General features: G+C 37.5%; 1 protein-coding gene across 1 annotated transcript in view; it reads right to left on the bottom strand.

The window, feature by feature from the left end:
• FUT8 (fucosyltransferase 8) overlaps positions 1–6,879 on the bottom strand; it is an 85,668-nt gene extending 78,789 nt beyond the window's left edge. Inside the window, exon 1 of the mRNA XM_014069133.2 lies at positions 6,513–6,879. The gene's annotated coding sequence lies outside the window, so the exon portion shown is untranslated. The remainder of the gene's footprint in view (positions 1–6,512) is intronic.
• Between the last annotated feature and the right edge of the window lie 9,823 nt (positions 6,880–16,702).

The raw sequence follows: 16,702 nt of genomic DNA, 5'->3' as shown, positions 1-16,702 counted from the left end.
TAATGACTAAAACCTGTCCATTGTTTTCAAGGTTGAATTTTCTAAGTTTTTTTATTATTTGTAATAAATACTGAATTTGTCACATAATTTTATATTTGGCATAAAAGAAATAACAAAGAAAATGAGAGCCTAGAAAAGTACTGTATCTAAAGTAACATTCATTTAAGAACATATTACATAAAGAAAAACTGGGGATTAAATGGCAAACCAAAATTGTAAAGAATTTGGGTTTACCAAGAAGCTTAAGTCCTCTTATCGTCACAAGTTAAACAAAGCCAGTTGGAACTATCTGTGCTTTGTTTACATTCACCTGAAGAATTTAGGTTTGATAGTTTCCTGGTAAATTGGAACCATAAATTATTTTATTGGAATCTTTAAGTTCTTTTACTGGCTTGTTCACAGTAAGTAGCCAAAACTCTATGCACATCTGATGACCTCTACATGTTTCTGATTTCAATTCCAATCAGCTTCAATCATTATGGTTAAAAGGAAGGAACTGTAAAAGCTGTAATCTTGTAATTTACCTTATCCTTGCATAAAGCAAACTAGGCAGAAGTATGAGAGTTGATTTAACTGCTTTGAAGAAAGCGTAAGAACAAATAATTTCAAATATTAAGAAATATTTTAAAATTTATTTAATAGATAAACTGACTAGTAGAAAAGATTATAAGTATGTGTCGACAATAGCAATTAGCAAAGTTAAATAGTAAAACTGCTTTGTTGTAAATGTTGGTAGTAAATTTAGATGCAGAGCAAATCAGGTTTATAAGTTTAGATTTTTGCAGTTGTATGGTACAGTGTATATTATTTTTACTGTAATTGCATATGCCTCATGATGTATATATTGATATATATTTTTTATAATTTTAATTTGTTAATTTTATTAAGGTTGGACTACTTCCATGTGTGGAGCACACTGAAAATAAGATTGATTGTTTAACCATAAGGACTGTGCAACACTTTGGATTTAAAGGCAAAGCAGTGTTACAGGCTATGTAGATACACTCTTGTAGTGCTTATAATGACATATTATAAACAACTCAAGGCCGAGAACATTATAATACTCCTTCCTCTCCTATTTTCCCTACAACACTATGAGATGAGGTGAGCTGAGAAAGAATGACTGGCCAAGCTGGTTTTCATGCCTAAAAAAGGATTAAAATTCAATCTCTCAGTTTCTAAGACAGCAACTTAATCTCAAAGAGCACAAAGCACTCTTCAATTCAACCCTGAGATACAAATATTTTCCTTTATTGGAACTTAACCTCTACACTAAATTAAACTAAACCTACTATCCACAGCTGTAATACAATCCAAGGAATAATATTGTTTAACGAAATATAAATAAAGGGGTTTACTTAACTGAAAAACTAATTAACAGACATTTCTTCAAAGAGAACAAATTGTAAGTTTCCTTAACTAGATACAATTAATTGACTCAGAATTATAGTCAATTCCAAATATTATGGCTTGTTTATCGCATCAGATGATATAAACCAGGTATCTACGTTTTTGGTTTTTTTTAAAAAAAACATGATTAAGACAAACCAGTGGCTTATTGGGATGGGCTAAGTTAGTTATTTTTGAGAATTCAACTTTTATTTTTTAAAAAAATAGTTCAGATTTTTAAAAGCCATTTTCAAAATTTAGATTAGGGATATCCTAGCATTCACTCATGGTAGTAAGATTTGGCAGCAACAGAGTCACTGATTATGTCAATTCTTTTTTACTAATGTCTTCTGTGAGTAATACATTCAATTCGACACTGTACCTCATAATCACTTTTCAAAAACCAAGATGCCAGTACAATAAATATTATATCTCTTTAAAAGAATAGAAAACCAAATTAAGCAAATCATTAGTACAGTGTAAATATGCCACTATGCAAACTCAATAACCTGTCTTTTAATAAACGACTATAAGGAATGCCGAGACCAAAACCCAACTAAATTCAAGACGTTAGCTGAATGAAAATGCATAGGTACAGTATATGTGGTACCTTGCCCAATAGTAGTAACTATGATAGAGATCTTGGAGTCCTAGTGGACAATCACTTAAATATGAGCCAGTAGTGTGCTACAGCTGCCAAAAAATCCAACACAGTTCTAGTCTGCATAGACTGAGGGATAGAATCAAGAACATGTGAAGGGTTAATACCACTTTATAATGCCTTGGGTAAAGCCACACTTGGGATACTGCATTCAGTTTTGGTCGCCATGATGTAAAAAAGATGTTGAGACTAGAAAGAGTGCAGAGAAGAGCAACAAAGATGATTAGGGGACTGGAGGCTAAAAGAACGGTTGCTAGAACTGGGTATGTCTAGTTTAATTAAAAGAAGGACACGATAACAGTGTTCCAATATCTAAGGATCACTACAAAGAAAAGGGGGTCAACCTATTCTCCAAAGCAGGGAAGGACAAGAAGCAATGGGTAGAAACTAATTATGGAGAGAATCAACTTAGAACTAAGGAGAAATTTCCTGGTAGTTAGAAGAATTAAGCAGTGGAACAACTTGCCTCCAGAAGTTGTAAATGATAATCATTTGTCTGGAGTGGAGTACTGTATCCTGCCTAGGCAGAGGGTTGGACTAGAAGACTCCAAGGTCCCTTCCAACTCTGTTATTCTATTCTATTCTAAAATTGAAATAAAACAAGTAATGAGCAATATTAGCCCAGACCTAAAGTTTGGCCTCTCGTTAAGAATCTACTTCTGCATCTTCCAACATGCCAACTGATAACTCTGTTCATAGAACAAACTTAACTATGTGAGGGAGTCAGAAAACTTTAACCTAGTCAAGTGATTCCAGTAGCTAACCATTACAGAGAAATTTTAATTTATAACAGTTCAGGTGGGTTGGGACAAAATTGATTCTCACAGTCAAGTGTGCTCTCCAAACAAGTATCCCTCCGAATTTGAGATTGTCATAGAAACTGTCCTTCCAAATTTGAGATAAAACCGTAGAAAAAAAATCAAAAAAAGAACTTTTGTTAGAAATGCTATCAGTTTTTTACTCCCCTCGCCAACCTGCAGCCACAAGGGGTAATAGAAAAGGAGCGTACAAGAATGGAAATACATAACCACCACCACCCATGCCCCTAGCTCCTATATTACATTGATGCTGATCCTAATCACACCACCATAAATCATTACATTTCCTCCAAAAAGAAATAAAAGTTAACAGAAGGGTAGACAGTGAAATTTTGCCAACCTTCCTTGTGGCGTCGGAAAAATAAATAAATTAATGGCTGCTTTCTAACCCATTGCATTCTTGGAAATCACGTATGAGTCAATTAAACCAGGAAGTGATTTAAATTGCATGTTCAATAGAAAGTAAATTTCACTGTAATCAAGAACCTGAGTCGATTTTGGTCATATAGTCTAAGTTCATGTTATCAAGTTATAAAAGTCTTTTCAATAAAAAGTAGCTTTAAACTGAGAACTTCTGAAAAGAAATTGATAATCATGATGTAGTATTTAATGTCGTTGCCCGTTGGAATGGGATGGGTTAACAAATTCAATGAAATGAATAAATAAAAAAGATTGAGTTCTGAAATATCCAGAATGATCAAACTTGTTATGAATTGTGCAATACACTGTATGCAAGCTCTTTATTTAATAATGCACTTACTGTAATGGGCACTAAATGCAATAATATCAACATTACTGTTCTAAGTTGCATAGGGTTTCTTCCCCATCAAACATTTTTATAACAATATAACACAATCATAAAGCTAGAAAGAAACTTATGTTTTAAAGAGAGAAGCATAAATTTGAATTTTCTTTTGCTTTGGCACTAGCTCCCCCTCCAGACCAACTTAATACTGTAATTACTTTTTTCAGTATACGTAAATACCACAGTAGCCACAAATCCACATTTTCTTCAAATCTTGGGATGATTTCAGTCTCAAAAAAAAATTCTTTAAAAAGAAAATCATTTATATTATCCTTAGCTCTAAAACACTGAAATGTACTCTGACACTCATGTGTGTTCTAATAGTAAACAACTTGTTTTTAAACTGAAGAATTACCTGCTACATTTAATTGTATGTACATTAATAAACTGCCCTGTAATCTTAACTCATTCCTACACTATCAATGGGTACTTTGATCAGTTTATGAAACTTTTTTTTACAGCCTAAGTGGCTATTGACCAATGTTAATAAAAACTCATCACTTTATATATATTTTACTATGTAGCTCAAGCAACAGTCTCCTAAAATAAACACTGTAAGAATTTATTACACTGTATTTTACATTGAACTCGAAACAAAACTTCATCTTACTCCAGTTTAGAAGACTCAAAGGAATGGATGGCATAAATATTCCAAATAACTACATTAAATCTGCAGTCCTATACTATACACACTTACCTGGACATAAATTCCAGAGAAATCAATTATTTATATATATATATATATATATATATATATATATATATATATATATATATATATAAATAAAATATACACACACATACATACATATATATATATATATATATATATATATATATATATATATATATATATATATATATATATATATATATATATATATATACACACACATACATACACACATAATATAATATATATATGCAGAATTTAAATATGAAGTTAAAATAGATTTAAGCATGCATAAACAAAACTGTTATTCAAAGTTAAACCACATCATATACTAAATTAATGGACAACAGTTTCTTCTTGTAAAGTTCTAAGTCCTCTTTTGTCAGCAACTATAATCATGATCTCTAACTACTTCTAATAAATTTAAAATATTATGTTATTTTTATAATTTAATATAATTTTGGAAAGACATGGTAATAGCCTTGAAGGTATACTTCCAAGATTAAAGGCCATCCTTTTAGCTTATGCAAACAAGCTGCTGAAATCTGAATATATATTTAAAACATGGATATATAAGACATAAAATTATTAATTTATAAAAGAAATATCAGTACCTGTTATTAACATTAATAGCCATTAAACAATTTAAATTTAAAAAATATTCCCAGACCAAATCTTACAGATATTAATATAAATAGAATTCTAAACATTTGCAACCTGCTCCTGAAGCATATGCTATATCTATTTGTTTTAGATAATCCCACTGAAAAGAACCACTCCCAAACTATCAATTGGCAAATTTTGTATGTAAATATTTGCAGACTTAAGGCCCAATATGAATTACAGAAAGTGTACAGTTTCATATTTACTTCTGAAGTGCTATGTTCAGATCACTAGACATTAGTGGTTTTGAAAACTTTTCTAGTCAGTGACCCTAAAAAAAGATTTGGCCTTGTAATGTGGTACTTAAGATTTTTCCGATATTTTCATGCCATGATTCCCTCCATTGCAAAAAACAAACAAACCAAGACCAACAAAAAACCCCTTAATCTTGTGTTAAGAATACATAGCAGCAGGTTTTACTGAAAATCAATTCAGTGTGTTAGATTCACTTTGCAGGTAGCACAATTCAAACTCAAAGTAGTAGACAATAAAAGATATCCAAAGACAGATACACGAAGCACAAAAACATCTTAAGAATCAGAACACTGAATAAAATAGATACATCGACAATTAATCTCCATGGATATCGACCAACTCAACGTAGTTTCTTAATAGGAATCACGAAAAAAGAAAATACCGGCATCCAGTTAGACCCCTTTATCCCGTTCTTCTGAACAGTACACATTTCACTTTCGGCCACCCCCTCTCCTCCCGGTGCATTTCCGAATTTAGGATTTCTCTCTCTCTTATTTTATTTTTTTCCCAGGGACGCGAGGAGAGAAGAAATCAGAAAAAGGGGCAAGAACAGCAGCCGCGCAGCTTTTCTTTACAAGGCACTTTTTCGGCATCCCCGGCCTCCCTTCCCATCCCTCCGCCGCGCGCACTTGTCCCCTCCAGACACGCAGCTGGCACACCGGCAGCCGATGGTTTCCGCTTTTTTTTTTTTGCTTTTTTTTTCCTTTGCGGAGCGAACTCTCTCGGGCGCCTCCTGTACGGATTGATGCTTGAAGACTTCGGCTCCCGCCCGGTCTTTTCCTCTAGGGCACCGGGTTCCTCCTGACGCCCAGTGCAGCCGCTTTCCGGGATTCAGCGCCCACATAGCAACCGCAGCGAGTCATCTCCTCTACCTACCTACCTTATCTATCCCTCTCTCTCTCGCTCTCTTTGGCCTCAAGCGTCCTCCTTGCCTTCTTCTCAAGGGAGTCCAGGCCCTGACAACCCTCCTTCCTTCCTTCTCCCTGAGAATCCTGTCCCGGGAGAGCCTGGCAGCCTTGGAGGAGCCTGCATATCCCCTCTCCTGCCCGGCCTTTCGCTGACAAGAGACACCCCACACACACATACACACACAAGCCGGCGCCTTGAATAACCGCTGTTTCTATGCCAGGCCCACCACGAAGAACCGGGTCGAAGCGAGCGAAAGCCGCCTCAGCCCCAAGCGGAGCATCCTCTCAAGTTTCCGAAATCCCCCCCCCCCTTCGATCCTTCACAACGGCCTCGCCTTACCTAAATCCGCGTCGGCAAACTGGCTTTTTTGAGGGGGTCTCCGCGCCGGCCAAAGCTCCCGCAGTGCCGGGGTCTCCGATGGAGGAGAAGCGGGGAGGGAGGCGCGCGAGGGGAGAAGGCGATGGAAGCGGGGGAGGGAATAAGCGAGAGGCGGTGGAGTGGGGGGGGGGGTGGCGAGAAGACGGAAGCAGGAACCCCACCGCCGCTTAAGCAGAGCCGCCAGAAGACTGGAGCCGGGGCGAGACGTTGACAGAACGCGGGCGGAGGGGGGGGGGAGAGAAACGGCGCGCGCAGACACACTCTCCCCGCGCGCCCGAAAGCCTGGCCGATAGGGAAGGAAGTAATCCGTGCTAAGGAACTGTAAAGAAACGAGGGCGCGCGCGAGATGGGCAGGGACGCCAAGGCCTTGGCGCCCGTTGCCTCCAAAAGAGAATAGACCCGAGGGGGCGTGGATTAGATGCGCGTGATGGGAGGGAAGCGACCAATGAAATAAGGGTAGTCTAAAATCTCTATGCAGGAGGAACGTTAGCTTCGCGGCGGCCAAGGAGGCAGTAGCGAGGGGGGAGCGTTGGCAGCACGCATGCGTGTTATAACCCCCGATGTCGTTGCTGGTTTCCCCGGGGGTGCCTGCAACAGCTGGAGGCAACACGTGCGTTCTTGCAAGTGAGCAAAGAGGGCGGGGATCGCGCATCGAACTGCAAGGCACTAGTAGGAAGCGAGTTGTCCGATTCCCCCCCCCTCTCCGGGCGGGCGTGTGAGTTGTGTCTGATACCCTTTGACGGAGTTATCTAACCTCCTTCTAAAACTGGCCAGGTTGACAGCATCTTGCCGGTGGTAACTTCTTGAGTTTCATACAAGGTTTCTCAGCTTTGGCAACTTTTAAGACGGGTGGACTTCAGCTCCCAGAATTAATGAGATCCATATATGCTTATGCTGTGCTTTCTAAGTGGATCTCAATGCAGTGGCAGATTAATCTGGAGAGGTCAGTTTTTCACGGAATCTGGTCCTAACCGTTCAGGAAGTTAACCACCACAGCAACACTTCGAATTGTACTTGAGGTAGATGAAAGTCAGTTGCGGGTGTTTCAGCTGAAATCGTGCTATATTCTCTATAAATAATCCCTTTTAACAATATTTCTTTATTTGTTAAATTTCTTCACCGCTGCCATTCCCTTGACTCTCCCCCGTTTGCAGCAATGGCTTCTGTAGCTAACTATATGCCACATTGCAGAACGGGTGACTTGTTAGTAAATACTGTGTCATTTCCTCTCCAACGGCCAAACCATTATATTCAAATCACATGCTTATTTTTTGCAATACATTTTGTCTGTATTGTATTAAAATACCATATTTGTTATATCCTTCCTGACTGTGAAAACAACGCTCTTCCTTCCTTGTTTTTCGGGGCCCTGACTACTACAGTTCTTCTGAACTGAAGTGTCCAATCCCAGCACATCTTAATTTCTTGATTCCTAAAATATTAGTGCTTGCTTACTGCCAAGATGTCTGTCACTTTGTTGACCTTTTCCCTGTTCATTGTTCTTATGTTTCATGTTCCCACTATAATTATGTCCCTGCATGACAAGATCACAATTAAACATCCCAAAGGCTTTAATGTAACTACATCGTAAACATCATTAGTACTGTAAAAAATCCTCAACTCTTTCTCAGTAGTATGTTGATTGACATCAAGGGATCAAGTTGGAAATCAGTGGACCTTGAGTTCTAGTCCTGCTTTAGCTATGAAAGCCAACTAGGTAACTTTGGGCCAGTCACTCTGTCTCAGTCCAACTCACCTCACTGATTTGTCGTTGTGTGGAAAATAGGTAGAGAAAGGCATACTGGATATGCTCACCAATGTGAATTATTTCTAAAAATAAGGTGGGATATAAATAAATGTCATTCACTTTATCTTACCTATCGATCTGGTCCCAACTACTCAATTGTCTGCAGAGTTGACAAAGTTATAAAGATAGACAAACATGTAATGTTGATTTCTCTCATTTTTTCCAATCTATAATCTGCACTATTTCCATATCTGAGAATTTTATGCAATTTGGACACATTTCTCCTATTAACACACATTATAGATCAATGTTTGCTTAATAGTTGTATTTCTTGTCGCGTTATTTTTCATTGTTTATTGTTCTGTATCTTCTGTTCGTGCACTTTTCTTCCTTTTTATTGTTATAAGCCATCTAGGGTAGCCCCAGAATGAGATAGGAGGCAAATAAATTTAACAAATAAATAAATTAAATAAAGAAATACTTGTGCTAATTCTGTTTTTCCTTTTTCCATAAACATGCTCGATGCATTTTTAAAACCTTTAAAACATAAACAATGAAGGTTAACTGCATTATGGCTCACATTTATTAAGGAAGTGCAAATTTGGGAAGCTAGTATGAGAAAAAAAACAAATAAATATTCTCCCATCCTAGTCCCTCTGTAATGGAATACACACATGACCTTGGGAAAAGGGAAGCAAAGATGCTGCCCAGGAAACAATCAGATAAGAGAGGCAGGAGCCCTCTTGGCTAAGGGTCAGAGAAAGAAATGTAGGGAAACCCCTACCTAATGGATCAAGCTGTTAAATGTGGCAGCAGGAAGTTGTACTTTCTCACTTGCAAGTGTCTAAAAATGGCAGCAGGAAGTTGTGCTTTTTCATTTTAATGTAACTTTAAAATAAAGTAGAATAAGTTTGTTTTGTCATGTTTCCTCTCTGATTTACCTGGAAGGGCTGAGATCACCTGAAATTCCACCAAAATATAATTTATACAGTATATCTTCTGTATGCCCTATCTTCTTTAATATTTTGTTAGAATTTTAGAAGCAGAAAATTAAGGACCACCTTCACCAGCCCTCCTCCCACTCTGAAATTAGATTGCTAGAAATGGGATTGTCTTGATGACGCCTTGGTTTTGAAGTGTCTTCTCAGGGTGGTTTGTGTCATCTCTACTTTATATTCTATTTGGCAACAACCAACTTGTTCTTGGTTTGGTTTTTATTTCCCTGGGCATGTTCCCATCATAGCTAGGTTTTATCCTGATGCTATTTTGTTATTTCAGTTTGTTCTAAATTGATTTAAAATGTTTTCTAGTTCTGGATTTTATTAACAGAAAGACGGAAATAGTGAAAGGTGTTTTCACTGTTAATAGAATAGAAACGGATTAGTTCTAATGAAATACTTTACAGGTTGATTTTGTATGACTTTTCTTATGCATCAATATACAAGTCTGGCAGTCATCTTCTAAACAAATTATTCAGACAATTTGAACCAAAGAAAACAAATGGAACCTGGTAACAGCCATAATACCAACATTACAGGAAAATTTCCTGAGTCTTGGAAATCTATTGTCTCTGATTTCTCTCTGTGGGCTGCCATTTTTAATTTCTTGCCTACTCATGGCTCAGTCCATAAGATACAAAGCTATCCTGTTGTTCAGCCATCAGATATCTCCTCTATATTTGAATGGCACTAAGTAATTTTGTGATAGATCAGAAAAAATATAAAAGTTTATCTTCTGTGCTGATTTTAAAGGTGCTTCTGTGTTTCAGATATTCCAGCAAAAAAATGCCCGTGATGTTTGAGGCACTGTGTATTAATTTAAAACCAAACAGACAAATATATAAAACATGGAAATGAACAAGAGTAATCTAAGCTGCAGGAATCACCTCCTTCAATTACAGTAAAGGCTCTGTGGTGAAATTGTCTCACCCAAGGGAGATAGAGTGCATCTACCTTTAGTTACTATTTATTTTCCCAATGTAAAACTAAGTGATTACATCAATGCCAGGGAGCCAAAGACTGCTTTAAGAGGATAATCAAGTTGTTTGGAAAATAAATTTTGTTATTTCTTCATACTGTATGTATGGGTATCTACAAGGGAAAGAATTCTATGAAAGGCTAAAATGCACTATGTAAAATATTTGTTATAAAGCTGTTATTGAGCACGCGATTTATGTGTAACCTCAAAAAGTAATTCATCATGGAGCTATTGTATATTACCAATATATCAATTAATCTGTAAACTAAGGGCTGGAGCCAATATTAAAATTCAACACTTTCTATTTTACTTACAGAGTTTGCTAACATATAATTAAATCCTTACCGTATAAACAGATTTCTCCTACCATTTCCACAGGTGAAAAATAGTGTACTGAATGAATCTTCCATTTTATTGTATGAATATATTTGTTCTGGGAATTGTTAGGGCTGGATCATTACCTGCAATCTGGTATGAACCAAGTCAAGAACATGAGCAATAGGTTGAATTATCCTGGCTAAGAAAACACTTGACCAAAGGATAAGCATTCTAACCTGTATTACCCCAAAATTGCACAAAGGTATGGAATGACTAACCATAACCATAACCCCGAAACTCTTTGTAGGATGGGTTACTTAGTCAATGGCTACCTTGATTAAGAATATATTTTAAAATGTGTGATTTTCCCCCTTTTGGTACCAATGGGATGACACATTGCACCACAATTGTAACGAAGAATGTGGTGCCATTGATTCGGATAAGATTATTTATTTTAAAATTACAGCATATATAACTTTCCTGTCCTCTTGGTGGTCTGCTCATGATCTGGTTTCACTTTTGATAAAGTATATATAGGCTTCAGAACTATTTCTCAATATTGCTCTTCTGGCATCAATTTATTTAGCTTCAGGCATCTACCTATAAATTTGCTTGTTAAGCATTGAAAGAAGAAAGATTTTAGCTAAGTCAACAGCTTTATTTGATTTACTTTTCTATTTTCTTTTGGCTTAACTCTAGTTTCATTGTTCTATATCTTCTTTATTTTAAGTTAAACCATTTTATGATATCTGGGTTGACACAAAGGCCCATTACATTACATATAAAATTCCAAGAGGCTAATAAAATGAGCATTAAGGCCCATTTCGAGAAGGATGAAAGAAGGAATATTTATCATAAAAGCAACTTGGTATCCAACATGATAAGAAATTAAGAATACAATTAAGAGTACAATGACAATAAAAAATATTAGAGCAACAGTTAGTTATAAATATAGACATATCTAAAAACTTTTAAAGCAGCTGCATATTTCTTTGGGATTGTATAGGAAAACGTGGAGATGCTTTTAAGAGTTGTAAACAGGTGCTAGATTTGTGTGTCTGCTCTAAAACACCCTTTGGCATAGAATCTGAAATGCTAAATTTTCTTTTAAAAAATACATAATAGGGGATAAAGAAACAGTGATTGAAGTTACTCTTATTTTGCTAAAATTGTTCACAAAGATACCCTTAATTATGAAAAGTGAAACTAAGAAGGGAATCTGTTCATCTCCAATTTTTATTAGACTATGCATCCCTTCCTTAAAATAAAGCATCCCTGACTATTGATTATGCTGTTTGGGGCTGATAGGTATTGTAGCCTGGCAGTACAATACCCATAAGCCCATAGATACAAAATAAAGGATCTAGTCTTTACCTGAAATGGTTCTAGATGAAAATTAGGTGCAGGCAACATTCAAAAACAGCAATTATCCATTATATGTTTTTGCTTGGTTTTTTTTAAAGAAACATTAATTTTATGACTCCAGTTAGGGAAATTTAGATAACAGCAGGATGCTTAAAACTTTTATTACCATGTGTTTTTGTATGCAACTCTGTTCTCCTATTTCAGATGGCACTGTGGTGCCTACTTTGAATGCTTATGTCTACATGAAGAGGAAGCATACAGTGTTGATAGCTAGGATGGATGCCAAGAGAAATCACTGGAATCTATGCTATCTAAAACTGTTTTGTAAATGCTTGCACATTCAAGACAAAACTAGTCTTCATAACTATATCTCTGTATAAAGATAACTATATCTTTGCCAAATTGCCATTGTTGCACCTCCTTAATCTTCCTTAGCTTGTGTTAATTCCTCTGTTTACATTTACATCAGGAGCTGGCAACCCTTTTGGCAAACGTGCTGGAAGTGAAGTTCAAAATATATGAAGGAGTTATTCTAGTGTAGATTACTGTAAATAGCATAAACTCTTCCTTGGCATGCTTTGGAGAATTGCTGAGACAAAAAGAGACAAAATTGTGCATAATATTACAACAGCAAGGGCCCAGACTGATTATATGTAATAGCCAGGTCTACAAGAATAATAAATATTGGACCCAAATTCTGTACTAAGTGCAGCCACAAGAAGGGTAGGAAGAATGCTTATCATCATATAATAATAAACATGTTTATTTTTTTACTGTCAGTATCACTGTATCATAAGGTAGACAAAGAATATACAGCAGCACTACAACAGTGCAATTAAAAATAAATAATTAGGCAATTACTGTACAAGGTATAGAAAATCCAACAATCAGATAAATTGGGGGATTCATAAAAGAATAGACTGGCAAATTTCCTTACTACAAAACAGTCACTGCCGATTGGTAAAAAGCTCAAACAGCAGGCAACCTGTATTGATTCTTCTGACAAAAAAGATTAATCCTGCATGTTCAGAACTGCAACTGTCCAATTAGTAATATACTAAGCAGGATGGTGGGGCCTTGATTTCTAATTCCAATAGGCCTCAGCTTACGACCAAAATTGAGACCAGCATTTCTGTTGCTAAGCAAAAAGGTAGTCAAGTGAATTATGCCTGGGTTTGGGGGTTTTTGGCCATGGTTATTAAGCAAATCACTGTAATTCTTAAGTGAATCCAGTTTCCTGCCATTGTCTTAGCTCATCGGAAGCTGGCTGGGAAGGTCGCTGATGGTGAACCTGGGACACTGTAACCATCATAAATGCATGCCAGTTGCCATGCACCCAAATTCTGATCACATTACCGTTGAGATGCTGCAACAGTTCTAAGTATGAGGACTGGTCATAAGTCACTTTTTTCAATGCCGTTAAAATTTTGAGCATTTGCTGAAGGAATGGTTGTAAGTCAATGACTACCTGTGCCATATTTTATCAGCCTATGTAATAAGGAACTGTTGCATGTTTGATCGCTGTCAGTAAAAAATATATTTTCCTCCCCTTCATGTGACTCTATGAAGAACCGATGAAGATTCTATGAAATATGCTAGCATATAAAATAAAAGCAACAAAAACAACAAGTAGGAATACTGTGAACTGCTGAAGCATAGTATCACGTAGGAAGCATAGTATGAAGAGTAGGATAAATAAAATATACTGAGAAGGCCAAGTTCACATGAGCTCTGCATCAGATTAATGCAGCAATCACTTGTAGCCAGGGTGTGTTTTCAAGAGCTGAAAGTACAGAATGGTATATTGGCATTCCTCTGAGTAACAACCCAAGGGTGTGGCTGTGACAGGAAACTCATTGTTTTTTATCATTGAGAGTCGTCATTCTTAACATTTGATTACCTAAACAAGGAAGCAGAATTATTACTGAAAAACAAAAAAAGCAGTGGGGAGCTGAAGCGAAGTCCAACTTCCTACCATCTTCCCCACTGAGTTTCCTTGTGGGACGCACACAGCATTCGAAACATTCTTTCTTTCCTGCCTTTTTTTCTTTCTCCCTCTCTCCACCTCCTCCTGTCCTTCTGCACGCCTGCTCTAGGATTCCTCCTTCCCTAGAATTCTCTTACTTATTTTGCATGTGGAAAGCTTGCAAGGAGAAAATCTGAGAAAGAGCAGGAGTTAACCAGTTTAAGGTCGGCAAGCAGGTAAGTGGCTGCTGCTGAGTGGAACTGGGAGTGAGGGGATACATGAGAGATGCATGGGTTTGGAAGAGAGTGGGGGTGAACTAGAAATGGTGCATGGGTCAGAGAGGGCACAAGGGTAGGTGCCTTAGGTCAGGAAGGGTATCTGGGGACGCACTGCATGGGTCAGGGATTGCATAGAGGGGGCCAGTGTAGGTCAAGAAGGTACCTAAGGATCATGGTACCATAGTATAAGAAGTGACACATTATATGTGGGATACATAGAGGGAAATGCAGAGTGCATGGGGTCACAGGTGTGAAGTTCCTCAGGAATGGAACATGGGAGACATAAGGTAGTTGGAAAGGGTGGGGGGGTGCTTCAGAGTGTGCAAGAAGAGAAAGCATGTGTGGTGTGGTGCATGTCATTGGGGGTGCCCAAGAGGTGCTGCACAGGTCAGGGAAGGCACACTAGGACAGTTTGGGGAAGGCTTGTAGGGGGTGGCATGGGCCAAGATGGATGCATGGGGGTTCCTTTCCTGTCTCTCCCTCCCCTGTCTACCAGCAGGTAAGTGACTGCTGGTAGACAGGGGTGAGGGTGAGGGATGCGAGATTACCTTGGAAATTTATCACAGAACATTAAAAATGAAGATCACATAACCACAGCAGCAGCCCAGCCACAGCCAGTAGCACTAAAGCAGGCACAACCTCCCAAAATTTCATTCCCCTGGGAGCCAAGGATCCCAGGTTTTGAACACATTCTGAAAATTGCCCCATTTGAGACACCTTGGTTCAAAAAATGTTTCTCTATGATACACTGTTTCATCCAGTTAAAGATCATGAAAACAAACATTTAGTGTTTAGTGTATGTAAATTAACGGATTCTCCTAAACTGGTATCATCCAGATGTACTAGTACTCTTAACAGTTCATTTTAGTCATGAAGTTTTAAGAGTTCGATCCCAGGATTCTGAGAGAACTAGTTTGGGAAAGTTCGGATAATCCCATCTAATTTAGCAAGAAAACAAAATGGAAGTTTTCATTGTTATTAACAAACCATGGCACTACTATTGCTTTCTGTGATGCCTACCACCCAGGAACGCACATGCAAACAATCTTGGCTCCAGTCCTAGCCTGAAGATTTGAGTTGGTCCATTATCTAAACATTCTCCATCCATTTCTTCAAACTGATGATCTGGTTCACATCTACACATAGAGAGATTGTAGAGGCTCTTAGTGTAGAGGATGTTTCTCTATTCACTGAAAATGTGAATACTGAAACACACAAAGCCCTGTAGTCCTTAAGCATTCAAATTCTGATGATAGTTCAGCCATTCAGGGTCAGCCCAAAAGATGGCAGCTTAGTCAAAGAATACCGTTGGTACTCTCCTCAGAGCTTTTATGGATAGATAAATAGTAATTGCATAAATAGCTCATTGCTTTACTGCAGACTATGCATGCAGGTTGTAGCCCTTTCACATAATAAAAGGACAGAGCGTTCTGATCACTATGTAACATTCAGGCCATACAACATTTGCTTCAATAGGCACTGAAATATTTTTTTATTATTATTCCTTGAGTCACCTGCTCAGTGACTCTAGCAGTGAGATCATAAAAAGACTTTCCTGTTACCTTGACAAGGAGGTGAATAGTGACACCAGCTTCTTTTAGTGCATGATTATTACCATTCCTTGAGCAGAGTGAGGATTCCAGGATTGTCATCCAGAATCCAGTAGCCATTTTATCCAGCCATGGTGACACGCTGGTCAGAATGCAGTATTGCAGGCTAATTCTGCTGACTGCCGACTGTCAGCATTTCAGCAGTTCAATCCTGACCAGTTCAAGGTTGACTCAGCCTTCCATCCTTCCGAGGTTGGTAAAATGAGGAGCCAAATTGTTGGGAGCAATATGCTCACTCTATAAACTGCTTAGAGGGGACTGTGAAGCACTGTGAAGCAGTATATGGTCTAAGAGTTATTGCTATTGCTATTTTGGAATTTGTTCTGATTTTTGTTCATCTACAGTATTCTCTGATTACAGTTTCAACTGAACAATAAGCAGCAGTTTTCAAAAGGAGTTCTACATGAGTGCATTTTCAAACAGCAGAGTGATGAAATTAAACGCACTGTCCATAAATGTAAAAAAAAAATCAAACCTAAGATGTCTGATTGCAGAACAGGAGATAATAATCCTGAAGTGCCTCCTTCTTTTGGAACTACTTCGAAGCCATTTCCTCCACTAAAACACACTTGTTACATAACCATGGTTGGAATACTTACATATAATCATTTCAGACAAAAAGCTTTCATATATTGCTAGACTGCTACAATTAGTGTTACTCTAATGGAGCCTGTACCAGCCAGGCACCATCCTGTTAAATTGGAAATATAATTCTTAGAATCTCACATCTAAAGGGCTCCAGGTTGATTGAGACTTTCTATGATGAAACCATTTTATAGGAACTTTGAAAATATCTGTGGTTTAAATTTTATTCGGTTTTGCTTATGCATGACCAAAATGGAATTTTTTATAGTAATAAGCACGAGGGTAATTTGCGCATGAGCAAAATG

Source organism: Thamnophis sirtalis, unplaced genomic scaffold (genome assembly GCF_051295495.1).
Source record: "Thamnophis sirtalis isolate CommonGarterSnake01/CBP01778 unplaced genomic scaffold, rThaSir2_p1.2 scaffold_1, whole genome shotgun sequence".
Classification (NCBI taxonomy): Eukaryota; Metazoa; Chordata; class Lepidosauria; order Squamata; family Natricidae; genus Thamnophis; species Thamnophis sirtalis.
The sequence above is the reverse complement of the archived record's forward strand: the minus strand, read 5'-3'. Positions and strand labels throughout refer to the sequence as shown.